This window comes from Natator depressus, chromosome 19 (assembly GCF_965152275.1).
Source record: "Natator depressus isolate rNatDep1 chromosome 19, rNatDep2.hap1, whole genome shotgun sequence".
NCBI lineage: Eukaryota > Metazoa > Chordata > Testudines > Cheloniidae > Natator > Natator depressus.
In genome coordinates this window covers 7,708,660-7,721,428 of record NC_134252.1, presented here as the reverse complement: position 1 = coordinate 7,721,428, position 12,769 = coordinate 7,708,660, and the positions used below count along the sequence as shown (strand labels likewise).

At 54.6% G+C, this 12,769-nt stretch overlaps 1 protein-coding gene across 4 annotated transcripts in view; it reads right to left on the bottom strand.

The window, feature by feature from the left end:
- Positions 1-12,463, bottom strand: part of LOC141974472 (CYFIP-related Rac1 interactor A-like) — a 36,940-nt gene extending 24,477 nt beyond the window's left edge. For all 4 annotated transcript variants that reach the window (XM_074934218.1, XM_074934219.1, XM_074934220.1 and 1 more), the window contains exon 1: positions 12,242-12,463. The gene's annotated coding sequence lies outside the window, so the exon portion shown is untranslated. The remainder of the gene's footprint in view (positions 1-12,241) is intronic.
- Positions 12,464-12,769: the final 306 nt, after the last annotated feature.

Genomic DNA, 12,769 nt, shown 5'->3' with positions numbered 1-12,769 from the left:
CCATTGCCACCGTCTCAACTGCAGCACCGTCGGTACCGTTGCTACCCGCGCCGTCAGCCTTCACACAGGTATTCGCGCCTGCCAAATAATCAGCCACTCTGGCACGGCTGCCACCGCTTCCAGCCTCGTGAGTCTCCTCGACCCCGGGATTAGCTCTGCCAAGACCAGCTCCCCGTGACGGGCGGTTCGACTGCAAGCCGCACTTTTGAATGCCTTAATGAGCACCTCGCTGCCGTGGTGACAGGGTGCTCCATAAGCTAATTAAATAAATAACAAATCGCTGGCAAGGTGGCAGCTCCGCATAGATGCTTGTTAATTCAGGGCAGTTTGGAAAGTGCCGTTTTTGTGCACTGTTGTGGCTGGCAGGCCAGGCGAAGGAACCCCTGTGACAGCTGCTTTGGAGCCCCCTAACGGGACGTGGGCATCTGCACTGTACCCGCCAGGGCTTTGGGCTGAAGGGGGGCAGCATTCCCAATTGAGGGCACTGGGCCGTAGGCGGTCTGGAGCAGCTGCCCTCCACCATCTGGAAGAGCAATTCTGTGAAACAAACAGCCGTGAGGGTGACCTTGAATGAGGTTAAATCGAATTGACTCTGATTCTGTTTCCTCATCTTTGCGAATGGGGCAAGGGCACCAGCTGCCCCAATAGCCAGATTGCCACTGCTCCCAAACCAGCATAACCTTCCTCCTGGGCACCTCAACCACTCTCATCCTCCGTGCTGACACCGCCCCATCAGAGACAATAGCGCCACCCAGTTCCCACCACCACGACTGCCAACACTTCCATCACCATGATTATCAACTTGGGTACCGCCCATACCATAACCACGGTCAGTTACCCGAACAAACTGCCCATACCCAAGTGGAAAGGGACCTCTTCCACATGTGAAGACAGCCCAGGACACAGACACGCAACAGGAGAAATGAAGGAATTAAGTGGAGAAGCAGAGTGGATGGGGAGTAAAAATCCAGGCCAGCATTTTCACAGCTGGGCCCCTTAAGTTAGACACCTCCACCTGTGTTTAGACACGTAGATAATTTGATTTTCAGAGGTGTTGAGCACCAGTGGGAGCTGCCAATGTCCTGCGCTGCTGAGAATCAGGCCACTGATTCAGGTACTTGAATATAGATTTTGGTGCCTCTCGTTGTTTGTTTATGGGGGTGCCTGCAGTAGGGTAGGTGCTTTTCAAACACTAAAGGAGGACAGTCCCTGCTTCGAGGACAGACAAGTTAGACCATGGTTAGAGAAAGGGGAACAACAACAGGCAATGTTTATACCGGTCAGTTTGATTCACCATAAGCAGCACAGCCAAAGTGGGTCTTTAAGAGGGATTTAAATGTGGCCAGGGCAGGAGCTCTGTGGATGAGTTCTATGCAAAGGGGGTCAGGTAGATCTAAGTTACGGCACCCAACTTTGAGAAGGCTGGTGCTCTCTGTCCCTGTCTTTTCTTGCAAGGAGGAATACCTGAGGGGAGAGACTTTGGAGGGTGACTTTTAGTCATTGCAAAGCACTTAATTTCTTTGCAACCCTCCATGGTACTTGGTTCCAAACGTTCCCCACACCCTGTTCCGTTAGGACTAAGAACCGGCCTGAACTGCAGCAGTCATATCCTGTCTGATTCGGATCAGGTCACTTGCTGAGAACGGTGCTTAACGAACCACCCTCCAACCAGCCAGTAGTCTCGACTCAGGAAAGTCTTTAGCCGGCCTTCTGCTTTTGCTTTCTGAATGGCAGATACCATGTAAACAAACCACAAGCGCAAGAAAAAGTGTGAGGTCTCCGTTTCAAAAGGGCTGCAAGGGAAGCTAGAAAAACAGCCCCGCTCTTTCCTGACGTCTGCAGGATGTACCGGGCGGTTGGAAACAAATGATGCTCTTTGCACTCCCCGCCAACTAACCATTTCTAACCCGGGTAACTTCCAGTCGTGCCAGTGACACAGTATTCATACTTCAACTTTGAGACTGCAAACCAGATGCCAGGGTGAGGGGTGCCTTATAAAACCGTGATGGGTGGGTGGAGGTCCTCCATCGCTGCCAGTCTCGTCATCCTTTCTTCCTCTCTTTTCCATTCTCTCCCTTTCTTGCATCTCCTTGAGTTGCAGTTCCAGGGGCACTTAAAAGTGCATGAGTGAGGAAGTTGCTTTAATTACTGTGCTCTGAATTGCCAGCCAAATAGCTGCATCCCTCTAGCTCCCGCCAGACACCAGTATACCCCCAAATACCTAGGGAGCATGTCCTCAGGGCTGGCTTACAGGTGTGTGAATCTCTCTGCCAAGCAACACATGCCAGAACCCCATCTTTCCTGGGTATGGACTCCCCCAGTTGTGCATGCTTATGACACCCCTCCAGCAGCCTCTCTGTCTACTCTAGGGTCGTCCCCACAACCTGAGGTGGGGCTCTGCATCTTCTGGTAATGCCCCCACACCTTCCAACACATGGGTAGGGCAGCCAAGAGATGGGGCCAGTCTTTTCCAAACAGGGACTGATGGGACTCCAATCTCGATGGCGGCTAAGTAGCCCCCTGGCGTTGATGGGTGTCTGGATGGTTGGATCTGGGTGTGCATGACTTTGTTTTTTCTCCCGGTTCAGGCACTGACTTCCTATTATTTTACGTCCTAACGTGAACTGGTCGTTTTTTCCGCTGATCGGGTCAGCCCTCCGTGGTTGATTCTTCCCACCGTGCGTCCCAGCCGTGTTATGGTAATCGCATGTCCTGGGAGCGCTCAGTGAATGTTTCCTGTGCTGTCATCCTAGGGAAGAGATTCTCTGCAGCAGATTTCTGGGCAGCCAACTGGATGATGAGCAAATTCGACTGAGGAGCTTCCCGATCCAAAGCTCTTTGTAGTTATTACCACGGATCCTAACCATCTTGCCTCCGAGACATGACCAGCCTCAGAGATGTAGCAGGGGCTAATGGGAAAGCAGGTGACGAGCTGGCCACAGTGATCCATCAGAAATGGCCACACTGACCACAAAGCAACGCCAGCTGGTCCATCTTTCAGCACTGCTGGTCACCAAGGCCCAGCGTCTCAAAAGCATTTAGACAGGTTTCAGAGTAGCAGCCATGTTAGTCTGTATCTGCAAAAAGCTCACAAAAGCTTATGCTCAAATAAATTTGTTAGTCTCTAAGGTGCCACAAGTACTCCTTTTCTAAAAGCATTTAGGTGCCCAGTTCTACTGGGAGTTAGGCACCCAAATACTTTGAACAATCTGGATCCAAGAGCCCACCACCCCTGCGCTTCCCTTGCTCTGCAGTCTCCTCATGCAGAGGGGCATATTCACAATCCTGGCTTTTCTCATGAAGGCCACTCTGTGGTATCAGCCCTCCCTACCTAACATAACATCTTTCACTCAGAGACCACATCCTCCCTTGACAGCTTCATTTCACAGCCACTATAAAGCTGCAGACCCCAGGCATTGAGCACATGAGCGATGGGGACATGTCTGTCTTGTGAGCAGGTCTGAAGCTGTGGGAACTCCCTTGGAGGAGGTGAGAGATGACCACAGATCTCAGCTCTCCCAGTGAAGTGCAATGCTGGCTGCTGTGACCAAGGCTTCCAGGCAACACCTCCCGCAGAGGTGCTAAATACCATTTCAAAGCTTTTCCAGGTGCTCCTGGAACAGGGAGGAATCTAGACCAGGTGGAGGACATTCGTGCATGCAAATGTTGATTTGCACCGCACACCCGGATGCTGTAGGGAGGAGCATGGTATACACAGGTAGACAGATGTCACCAAATGGCTGTTGCGCTACCCCTTGTCTGCTTGTTGGATCCACCTGTTGTCTCTCATCTTCGATTGCCAGCACTTTGCGGTAAGGGCTGTATTTCTGTTATCTGCATGTACAGCACCTAGCGCGATGAGGCCTTATCCCTGTAGGTGCTACCACAATATGTGGTGATAACTTTCACTTCCTGCGGAATTGGGTTGGATTTGAACTAGCCACATGGGGGAAGTTTCCATGTCCCCCTCAGATCCCCTGAGCGCCATCTAGTTCCTCCATTTAGGGTCCTTTTTTGTCCATCCTTGCACAGCAATTAAGTTCTGTGAGCCTCTGCCTCAGGTTGCCATGACAAACTAACTTACCACCCCAGACGTGGTGTTTTTCTATCTGGGGCTCACTACGGAATTAAAATAACCTGAAAAAGAACAGCCATCTCTTTGTCAAATTAGAAGCCAGTGCTGATATTCAGAAGCACTAAATTAATGGGAACCTTAAATCGCCAAGGGGCCCTGTTTTTTTTGTTGTTTGTTACATCAATACATCCACAGGCCCCATAAACTATCTGACACTCCTGAATAAACCGTAATGCAGCAGCTGCTGCGGCATGTTCTGTCCCTGCCCGGGGCCGGGCCCTAAGCGCTCTGTTTGAAGCTACGGGGGTGGGAAGGGTATTGCCTGCTTGTTTCTTCAGTCCCTGAGCAAGGGACAAGGACTCAGCTCCTGCAGAACCAGCGCGTTTTATCCCATAAAGTGATAGAAGAAGCCCTGAGGGTAAATCCAGGCTTAGCGAAACTAGAGAGCCGGACAGCTTGGTTCCAAGGAGGTTTGTGGTGTCTGCACACGGCCCGCTGGATGGCTTTGGAGCGTGGGTAGGGGTGTGATGGGACTAGTGCCTTCTCTGCCGAGGTTTTTTTTTTTACATATGGATTATTTCTTATTTCTCTGTTTAAAAAATATATAAAAACCCCAAACCGCTTCATTAAATAAGCCAGAAGCCCAGAAAGAATCCCCAACCCCGCCTGCTCCAGGAGATTTTAGTGCCCTGCTGACACGGAGATGAATTCCCCATCTGGAATCTCTCTGCGCGGCTCTGGTCGCTTGCAGTGTGGGAACTGTAGGCGCAGGGCTGGGCTGCTGATTAAGGCCTGAGCAATTGTTGGAAGGGGCAGGGCTAACTCCGTTCTTACAAAGCCAACCTGTCCTCTGCCTCACTGAGAGCACTTGGGCCCGCCAAGCTTTTACCTATTTTATGCCAGGTGCTTTGGGTGCAGCCCTTTTCTCTCTCTTCCCATCCCAACATGTCCAGCTTTTAATGGGTTTTATGTGGCAGAAACCAGAGTTGAATAAATAACAAGCAAGGAATAATTTATAAGCCATATTCAGCCTCTTTTATCCACCATCTGATGGCAATTCCCTCCAGCTGATTCCATTAAAGCCTCTTCAGCGGGTTTGCTTTCTGGACCAAATACAGAACAGTCCAAATTCCAGCTTCGCTGAGATTGGTAAGAAAGGTCGCATGGGATTGTTTCTCTGCTCTGATTGGATCAGCGGGTGAATGGTTCTGTAGTGTATATGTGAATGTGCAAATTTAAAATCTGGTGTCTGCAGGTACTTGTGCACACGGCTTTGAAATGCCCTTTCCATGGACCACTTTTGCCAGTAAAATTGCTCAGATGTCTGCCTGAAAAAGGGGAGCAAATGCAGCTGAAGCAAATCCCTTTAAAGGTTCAAACAAGCATCCATGGAACCAAATGTCTGCAGTATCCCTCTCCCCATAAGAGAGGCAAGGAGCGTTCTTGGAATGGGTGGATTTCTTGGAAACCCCAATCCATGCAAACCATCTATTGTTTATTGGCAGTCAGGCTACATGACCAGAGTGGTCCCTTCTGGCCTTAAAAGCTAAAGTTGTTCTCAGCACTTTTTCCTAGTCCTCTGACCTGTGCAATGCTGCTTTGGTTTACTCGTTTCCCTCCTGGCAGCCTTTGGGCTTGAGTGTGTCCCTCCGCAGAGCAGCTAGGTGCCAATCATTTGAAGGGTGTTGGGAAGGAAGGTGCAGTGAATAGGAATAGCTTGGTGATACTCTGGCAGTTCTTATTCTGTGCAGGGCTGAGGGGAGGGGAGGATAAGGGGGGGACAATTGGACTGAGGCCTCAAGCTCAGTTGCCCCCCCAAAATGTCTGTAACTGAGGTGAAATGGGAGGGGGTGATACGTCGGCCCCCAAATTTTTCTCAGCGGGCCTGTTTCTATGGCTCTGCTGCATGCAATGCTAGGGCAGCGCGAAGAGATGAAACAGCAGCAAAAATGTTTTCCCCCTTTACCACTGAAATGTCTCTTCAGCTTCTAGCGGGCTCTGCTCTCTCCTCAGGACGTTGCTTGGTTGCCGTTCTTTGATCGAAGGCCACCAGAAACCAGAGCCTAGACTCAAAGGGATTTAGGCTCTGAACTGGTGGAAGTTAGGATCCTAAATACTTCTGACAATCTGCGCCCATGTGTCTACGTCCCACTCACTGGCTTTTACATATGCAGAGGGGTGCTGCAGGAATCCAGGCTCTAGCAAGATCCCCGATGTATAAATTACAGTTTAAAAGGCAAAGGTGAGGGGGAAGAATGATCTCGTTTAACGGCCCTTCAACACCGCAGAGCAATGACTCGCCCTTGAATGATTTTAGGCCCAGTCAGTCTCTCCCGATTCCCGCAAGGCTCTGGAAGGAACGTGGGGCTCACTCTCCAGAGCCTGTATACAGTCCCCTCTGGCTTGGCTCAGCCTGCCATGGTGGAGTCCACTGCTGCCTGAGGGGGTTTAGTGGATTCATTGTCTCTTCTGAGAGTTCTGTCAGGCCGCCTCCAAAATGTCTGAGGTGGGAACTGAAGGAGATAAAGCTAGGAAGGCAGGGAGGGAAGATTCACCCCAATATTTGATCCTCAAGCACCAAAACCCCATGTCTTTTCCAGCGGAGGTTTGCAAGCTCAGGCAACCGACCTCAGCAAGGGTAGCGGAGAAGCTGGGGTCTGCCTGAGCAAAGTTCGTGGGGAAAGGTCAGCCGTGCTGGAGCACCAGCTTCCATTCCAGATGCCAAGTGCCCGGGGACGGCCGCAGAATAGGGCAAGTAGGCAGGAGAGCGCAGATAGGGCTGTGCGAAGCTGCTCTGCGCCCTCCCACCATCCGTCCCCGGTTATCTTCAAAGGCTGTCTATGCTTCTGCTCTGTTGTCTGCCTTTGGGTCTCTACTACATCCCAGAATCCTCCTGGCTGGCCATCTCCTTTTGAAGCAGGGCAGCAGCCAGTGCTAGGTTCTGGGCACGGCAGGGGAGCGGAGGCTCCAGCTGCAGATGACAGAGCAGAAACCAGGAGGAAGGAGTGACCTATGGAGGGGATGGAGCTGTTTATGGAGCTGGGTGCCTGGGAGGGGCAGGAGGGGTCAGCCCTCTCTTTGGCCTGGATGCCAGGTAAGGCAGGTCCTGCTCCTGCTTATGGGTGGTAGGAGTGTCTCTGATGGTAGTGGTGGGGGGTGTCTCTGCCTCTCGGAGAGGAGAATGAGACCCCCAAAGAGGGAGGGTTCTCGGGGCCTGTGGCACGCGGCTGTCAGCTGAACAGGTCTGCTCTGCTCTGCCCCGTAGGTGCTGCTCCCTGCTCGGGGATATAATACAGGGATGGGAGTGAATTGCTAGGTCAGGCACACAGTGTGCGGAGGACACTGTGGAAGGAAAAGTGCATTGGGCTAAATCTTTTTACAACTCCCTGCCTCTGAAATCACTGCTTAATTTACTTCAGCGGTTGAGCTGAGGCTTTGCCATGTGTGGGGAACACTTCTCAGAATCAGAGTTGGGAGCTAGGACTCCTGGGTTATGTTCCTGGCTTTGCCACTGACTTGCTGTGTGATCTGAGCCCCGTCACTTAATTTCTCTGTACCTCCATTTCCTCAGCTGTAAAATGGGTATGAAAATACTTACTGAGGGGTGCATCTCACAAGACTGCTGGGAGGTGTAATTAATTCATCCTTGCTAAGCACTTTGAGGCCCTCAGGGGAAAGGTAAGTAACACAAGCACCAGGCCTTGGTAATTAGCTACAGAACTGCCTTATTTTGTAACTTATTTTCAGAGCCCATGATCTAGATCTCACGAGTGTCCCACGGTTTGCACTGCCGGCTGATCACCAGCATGATGAACTGAAAACCTACCTTCTGGGCTGGTGGGGGCCCTGCTGTACCACCCGGTGCCCTTCTCTGTTCTCTCTGCAGGGAGAGCCTCTGATGTACCTTCCGTCTACAGAAAGGTACAACATGTATGGGGTTCACGTGGCTCCTCATTCCCCTTTGCACTGAGCTCATCTTTCTACTGGGCGCCTCTTGGGGCCTGTGTTAGCGAAGAAAGAACACGGCAGAGATGCCCTCGGGACGGGGGGTGGTCGGCACAAGAAACCGCACCCAGGCGCCTTGCTTGGAGAGGGCTCGCTGCAGACTGAGGATGCAGGAGCGGAACTCCCCAGAGGAAGAACAAAGTGGAGGGGGGACGGGGAGGGGAGAGCAGATGGGGGGTGATGCGAGAGAAGGAAAGTGGGGGAGGGGAGGGAGTAAGGCAGTGGGGAGGCAGTAAGGCAGTGGGGAGGCAAAAGGGGAGAAAGCTGCAGAACCAGGGGATGGGGAAGGAAGAGGGCAGTGGGATGCAGGGGATGCTCTCCAAGGGGCGAGTGGGGCAGCTGAGCTGGGAGCATGCACTCCTGTTCTGGCGGAGTTTCCAAACACATCGTGTACAGCTCCCCCCAGCTCTTCCTGGCCAGGTGCTTCACTCCAGCAGCCGTCCCACGCCCGGCCTTTGGATCCAGCGGCGAGGAAGTGGTGCTGCTGGTTTCGCCCCGTCGAGACACTCGCGTGGCATGAAGGGGCGATGGGAGGCGGCTCGGGTTTTCAGCATCCATTCTACGACCCGCTCCAGCCTCACGTGGAGCAGGCCCCAGGAACTGAGTGTATTGTCTCTGAGGTGAAACGTTTTAAATCCCCGCATGCATATTTAACGCTGATTTGCGCCCGAGGGACAGGCAAGGAGGTTTAAAGGGATGAGGAGATGCACGGACCTGCCCTTCAGTAACCGCGCTGCGGCTTGTCTCCACAGGGCTTTCCAGGGAGCGAATCAACGCAGGCCCAAGCCGATGGGCTCAATTATAGGGCAAGAAGCGGACTGGTTCAACGGTGTCTGGGTGCAGCACACAATGGACAAAGCGGAGTGGAGACAGACTCACGGAGGGGCACCGGCGGTGGGGGTCAGAGCAGGCCAGTGCAGCCCCAGCGGAGTTGGGCAGATCAGAGCCGTACGACCGGAAGGCCGAGCAGGTGAATTCAGTGCTGGTGAAAGGGGCTAGGCTGGCAGCCCCAGACTGCAGCATGGGAATTTCCAGTGGAAGCGTCACGGAGCTGACCTGCTAACACGTCTCATCGGGTCAAAGCAGGGATGGGACAGGAACCGTTGAACTGCAGGCATCGGAAAGTGGCCAGGATCTAGGAGGGACCGCATGGGGATCAGGTCAAGGGTACTATGATGGTGGACAGCTATTGCACGAACCGGAGGTGTCCAGACTCCATCGAGTACAGTCGAGGCTAGATGCAGCCGGCGTTAACGCTGCCCAGTAAACACCTGCTCAGCAGAGACTTGCTTTCCCTTCCTGCTCCCTTCAGCGCACTGAATGTGTCTGACAGGAGCTGCATACAAATATGGGGGAGGGGAACTGCCCAGCTTAGGGAAGGCTATGGCTGTGGGGGTGAGTGGGGAAGACCTATCGCCTATTCCCCAAGGGGCTGTTCTGAGTAAGATCCTGAAGATGGAGGCATTTGGGGTATGATTCCCCTTCAAAGGGAAGCAGTGGGAGCCAAACTGAGTTTGGAGATGTTTTATCCAGCCACGCCGAGTCTTCCTCCCCCCACACCCTCGCCCCGCAATGCTCCAGGACCTAGGGAGCGCAGAGATGACAGAAGAGCAGATGCAAAGGATTTCAGTTTTTCAAGAGCACCCTGGGAGCTGCTGGTGGTGCCCCCCAGTCCTCCTCTCCCTCTGTGCCCCTTTGAGCTCCAGGGAATGGGGCAGGGCATCCCAGCTGTACCTGTGAAGAGTGTGTGACCCTGCAAAGTGCAAAGGAGCAAGCTCAGCAGAGGAGCCCAAGACGAGCCAGGAGGGCAGCATGTGAGCGACCCCCTTGCAGACAATGTGTAAGCCCATTACACATCAGATTGGAAGCAATTCCCAGATAGGCTACTTGGAACTCAGCTGACCTCCTTCCCTCTCCAGCCCATCCCTGGTCAGTCCCACTCCCTCCAGATCTGCTAGGGGAAATGGAGGCACTCAGGTGGATCCCTGCAAGCAACAGGGGCCTGGAGTCTACTGGGCTTACCCCACTTCTCTAGAGCAGAGCTGCAGCCATAGCTCACCCTAACTGGAGTTCTGGGAACTGCTTCTGGAATCCCTAATGCTGCCACCCCCTGCTCCATCCAACACTGCCTCACCTAGGACCAGCCTCTGCCCAGGTGAGAGGTGGCAACAGCCCAGGGCTTTGTCTATAACAGGGGTGGCCAAACTGTGGCTATTTTACCATTAAAGTTGGGCTTGCGGAGCCTCACACGCCCTCCCATTCTTCACCTACCAGGCTGGTGGGGGAGGGAGCTCAGGATCTCTGCCTTGCAGCAGGGTGGTGTGGTAGGGGCTTCTGCCAGTCTTGGGGCATCAGCCCTGTGGGGCACACCTGCCAGGGTTCAGGGCTTCAGCAGGAGCAGGGCTCAGAGGGCCCGTAAGTTTGGCCACCCTGGTCTATAATATTCCATCATAGCACCCTGATGTGGACAGACCCTCCTTTCCTGGCAATCTTCATGTTCATTCATTGCTGGGCTGCACATCCTCCCCCTGGACTGACCGCCCTGTCCCAAGGCCAGTGAGTACTGCTCCCTCAGTGGACCACCTCTGTCTGGAGAAACCCCTGTGCTGGGATGGGCCAGAAACACGACTATGTTCTTGTCCTTTAGGGACCCTGACTTAGCTGTGTGTAGTTTTGGTCTGTGTTGCTTTCTTGCTGATGCTCAGGGTAGGTGGTGCATTGAGCCTGAAAGCCTGCATCACTGAATTTGAATCCGACTCCCCTGTATCGTGCCAGAAAGCTAAGCCACGGAGGATACCTAGGTACCAGAATGCTGGCGCATTCCCACCAGATACAGCACAGAGAGGAGAATCTACAAGCCCCAAACCCACGGGAGAAGTGGAAGCTCTGAGTGGCCTGATCCCCTCCCCTATGCCCAATGTCCCCCCACCCAGATCCCATCAAGAGCAGAGATAGATTAACCCCAGGCAGGCCTCCTCCTTCCCAGGTCTTGTTTTGCAGGAGATTAATAAACACTCCTTGGAAGGCAACCTGGGAATGAATTTCACTGCATTCCCTGAAATTCTCTCACCCCTCCCAGAAGCTGTCTCCATTGTCCTATTCTCCAGACCAGCCAGGACCCAGGCACTGGCCCAGAAGAAGGCATCACAACAACAGCTGGAAGTCACCCTCACCAACAAGAAGCCCCTTTGATCAAGAGAAGGCAGCTACAGACCAAACATCTCCTGACACTTCGGGAGATGGACGCAGGGCTCTATTGGGGGGGAGTGGGGGGGGGCATCACTGGGAGCTGTGGTCTCTGGGAGATGCCAGAAGCAGGAGGTAAGGTAACAGGGATGGGCACCATGTCACCCCGTTCCCTTGTCCCCAAGCAGGCAGCTCATACTTTACTTGACAGCAGCACCCTGGTGGGTCTTGCACTCCCTTGGCCAGAGCAGGTGAGGGGCCACGCTCCTCGCAGCCAGGCCACTGGTACCTCCATACAGCCTCCTTCCCAGCCCTCCTGGGAACTTGTGGCAAAGGCCACCATGGACCCCAGAGGAGCCGCTCGGGCCCCAGCACAGCCAGAGAGGGAGAGGGAAAGCTGGCCCCCAAGCCAGGGCGCTCAGCCTGCGCCTCAGTGCCAAGCCGGCCAGCAGCGCGCTCGCCTCTCTCATTGCCTGCTACTGCAGGAGAATTTACCGCAGGGGAGCTGAGCAGGGAGATGCAGCGCCCAGCTGCCGGCAGCGGGGGATGCACTGACCCCCAGCTTGCAGAGCGAGACCCCCCCCTCCTTGGAGGGGCCCGTTGTGTGCAGGGGAAGGAGGGGGACCCAGCTTGCCTGCAAAGAGCACGGACTCCCCCACCCACCCCCAGCCGCTCCGTGCCTGGCATGGAGTCACCTTCAGCTCCCACCCAGCGCAGGGGCAGAGCAGTGCAAACAGGGCAGGCTGGGAGACGGCAAGCCTGGCATCGGTAGCCGTGGGGGAGCACAGAGACACCCCCCCCTCGTTGCAAAGAGACTTGAGGAGCTCCATGGAGGCAGGCAGCGGATTGCTGAATAGGGAGACCGGGGAGCCCGCAGCGGGCAGCTTCCTGCGGGCTCTGCGCCCAGCCCAGCCTTGCTGCCCCCCACCCCAGCCTTGCTGCCCCCCACCCCTTGTCTCCTTCCCTGGCACTCACCGCTCGCTAGCCCGGTGCTCAGGGGGAGGCAGCCGCGAGGACAGAGGCTGGGTCCCAGGTCCCTGCAGAGCCCAGGAGGAGTGAGGCGCGGCTGGGGAGCTCAGCCGCCCCGGCCCCTGGGTGTGTGTGAGCGAGCGTGTGCCTCGCTGATGAAAGCAGGCTCAGTGCAGCAGCTGCTGCTATCAGTAGAAAATGCATCACAAAGACCACCATAGACCACTGCTCCCCCCCCCCCCCAAGACAGCCGTGACGTCTAAAGTGCAGGGAAGCCAGGGCCGTTTAACCCTCTGCTCGCCGGGCTGCCCGTGCCTCGGGTCCCGCTGCGTCCTGGAGACCCCGGCGCGGGTGGGGGAGCCGCAGGGCATTAGGAGCCGGGAGACCCATTTCTCAGAGCTCTCCTGCCCCTGCTAGGGGTCTGCCAAGCTGGCTCGCTAGCTCACAGCTCGGGCTGCCTGACCCTTGTAGGGGGCCAGCTCTTTCTTTCCAAGCCCCGGCTGTCAATTTGTCTGGCAACGGATCTAGTGGCTG